The sequence below is a fragment of the Priapulus caudatus genome, unplaced genomic scaffold (genome assembly GCF_000485595.1).
Source record: "Priapulus caudatus unplaced genomic scaffold, Priapulus_caudatus-5.0.1 Scaffold80, whole genome shotgun sequence".
Taxonomy (NCBI): Eukaryota; Metazoa; Priapulida; class Priapulimorpha; order Priapulimorphida; family Priapulidae; genus Priapulus; species Priapulus caudatus.
This window is the reverse complement of record NW_014577141.1, coordinates 119266-122309: the sequence shown is the minus strand read 5'-3', so window position 1 is coordinate 122309 and position 3044 is coordinate 119266. Positions and strand designations below refer to the sequence as shown.

The 3044-nt window shown below is 40.3% G+C and overlaps 1 long non-coding RNA gene across 1 annotated transcript in view; it reads left to right on the top strand.

Annotated features, from left to right (window-relative positions):
* The first annotated feature begins 211 nt into the window (after window positions 1–211).
* LOC106821633 overlaps window positions 212–3044 on the top strand; it is a 20119-nt gene continuing 17286 nt past the window's right edge. Inside the window, exons 1-2 of the long non-coding RNA XR_001395757.1 lie at window positions 212–275; window positions 1439–1528. This is a non-coding gene — a long non-coding RNA (uncharacterized LOC106821633). The remainder of the gene's footprint in view (window positions 276–1438; window positions 1529–3044) is intronic.

Genomic DNA, 3044 nt, shown 5'->3' with positions numbered 1-3044 from the left:
AAAAGGTTGCTCTAACAAGCTGCTTGTCCAGCGGACAAGCTTAGCTGGACAGGTCTACTTGTCCTTCGTGGAAATGGACAAGTGAGGACAAACAGTTAGCCCTTATTTCGAACACTGGCTAGTATCCGTCTGCAGTGTCTTTTCCTGTCGTTCTTCGTTGCTTGCATCTCTGTAACCCGCTCAGATCTCACACATTTTATTGTTTGTTTCAGGATGGTTCGGGTCTTGAAAATGAAGATTCTTCCAATACAACCGAGGTTTATGATATTTTGCAGGTAACACATTACCTATGATATATCTTTTAATAGGCATACAGGCCCCTACATATCTTGTGTATGTGTGCATAGACGTGGCTTGTTATGATGAAATGTGGAACTATAAAAATTGTGCTGTGTCAATCACATGTAGTGTATAGTTATAAAAAAAAAGGTATTAAGCTCGTGTGGGTTTTCTAATGCAATGTCGGTAGTGTTTCATGTTTTGGCAGAGAGCATTGAACATAGATTTCAATTATTGCCTGAATGTATTTACTTAGAATGATTTGTTATAGTGCAATTAGTGGCACGCGTATTAGCCTGATTATACCACTAATATACGCTACAGGCAGTCATTTTTATAAATAATTACATCGTTATTTATAGCGTATTATAGGGTTGTGACTGACATCCGCGCGGATATTAATCACAGGCTAATGTGGTGCGTATCTACCCGATTGTGACTTGCCATCACATTATTTTTACGCAACAAAAATTATTTTATGCCCTCTGTTTATTAATCTCTCAGAATATGCGACGATAATGTGATCGGCCCGACGGAATAAATGGGCAGAAGAGCTCGTTAGCTACATTATTACCATTTTAATTTGATTAACGTAGCGAATAGCGCGTTCTGGCCTAACAACAGCTTGCCATTAGACTGTCTCTAGGGAGAAAGATATGCCTACTGCATTCCTCCTATAGGTGGCGTTGAGTTTCAGGGTAAAAATGTCAGTGCCATTGCTTTCTTCCCTGCTTCATTTCTTGCATTCTTTCTTTCCTACTTCCTACTTCGGTTTCTACCCTGATCTGTTCTTCCTTACATTCTTACCTACTTCATTATTAGTTTCCTCCCTATACTCCGTTTCCACATTCTCCCTTCTTTATACCTTGCTTTGTTCCCTGCTTCTTCTCTGACTCATGCCATGCTTTCTCCCCTGCTTCGTCTCTTTCTTTCTTGCCTGCTTTCTTCCCTGCTCTCTTCAATGATCCATTCTATGCTTTGTTCCCTGCTCCATCACCACATGCCCTTCTCTCTGCTCCATCTCTTGCTGTCTTCCTTGATTTCTTTCCTGATTCATTTCTTGCTTTGTTCCTTACTCCATCCCTTGCTATCTTTCCTACTATCCTCCCTGATTCATTTCTTGTTGCATCTGCTGCTATACACACGTTGAATCTTGCAGGAAATGAAGAGCATAGATCCTCTACTGAAGCCCATAGCAACGCCAAAGAAGGAAGAGCTTCCCCCTAAGATTGCATTCACTGCTGCACTGGTAAGTCAAGTCGGCTGGTTAAGCAGGAGTCCCGGGGGAGGGGGTAGTACCAGGGCGGGAGGGAGGAGAAGCTCTTGAGTTATGTACTAGTTCGGTCGCGGCGTAGGGGTGGTGGTTATTCAAGGCCGGAGTGATGTGGGCTGAATTAGGCCATAATGCGTTTGGCCATACCATTTAGTTGGCCAGGGTGAGAATTCTGTGCAAGAAGAATTCTGTGCAAGAAGAAATGGGTGGTCTGGAGTTAGGTTTGCGACGGTGTGTCCGGGGCTGGGTGTGGGCGGAGTTTAGGGTTGTCTCACTGCTGTATGCAAAGGTGGCCCTGAGTTAGTTACGTGTTTAAGCTTTTTTCAGTTATATTTTTACATTTGTATTTTTATAACAATTGTTTTATTATTATTAATTATTATATTATTATTATTATATTTTTTATATTATATAATAGTAATATATTTTTAGTTATTGTACGAGTTTCAATATGAACCGTGGATGCTGGAATGTCATCTAGTTATTGGGTAATGCGATATTGTAATAGTGATCTCCGCTAACGTGGGGCGTGGGCTTGCGGGCTGTATTCCAAATATTAATGACTTTAATTATCCATTAAAATATTACCGGCCATATACGGATGATGTATTTTCATCATTTTGAATAATAAATTTTATATGCGATGGTAGCTAGGATACACATTAGAGCCTCAGTTCACCTCCTTAATGGTCCATAAAAACGTCGTTTCACCTCTAAGGCCACGCAGGTTTTTACGGTAGAATGGTGGTTTTCATTTATGTTTTTATTGCCCCGTTTCTCGGCATGTCTTCAGTGCCGTATCGTTCATAAAACCTCCATTCATGTGTAGATGCGAAATTATTTATAACCGAGTTGAATATGCTGTTTGCATGTTAAAAAACTCAGTAATCGGCCATTTAAAATATTAAGTATTTTAATTATTATTTTAATTTAAACATATACTCTATCTAAACATAGCGTATATGATCAAGACTTTCTAATCACAGTAAATAATAATGTGATATAATATATGAGAAATATACTAGAAGTATATGTCTATCATTTGCATCTGGTAATGAATTACTTGGTGGCATTTATAGATGCCACAAGATAAACATTAAAAAATTGGAATCGTTTATTGGAATCGTGGAACTGATTTCGTAAGATAGTGGACTGCAGAAATATTCTAAATAGTGTTCCGCCACAACACTCCATTACAGAGAACGCTTTTCTGGGAATACTATCCCCAGTCGGAATTTACGATATTGCTTGGGGAGCATTAACGCAGCGTGCACGCATGTCGCAGTGTTAAACCGCTCTCCTGCCGCAGAATCAATACGGAGTTATATGACGGTGTAGCTAATCTTGCTTGTGCCGTGTACGTACGTAGATGTTTTGAGTACAGATCGGCTCTCACTCAGACGACTGGAGAAGTATCCCTACAAAATACACGCACGCACGTACGCACGCACGCACGCTCGCTTACCCCCGCCGTTATTAACGAGAATGGGAG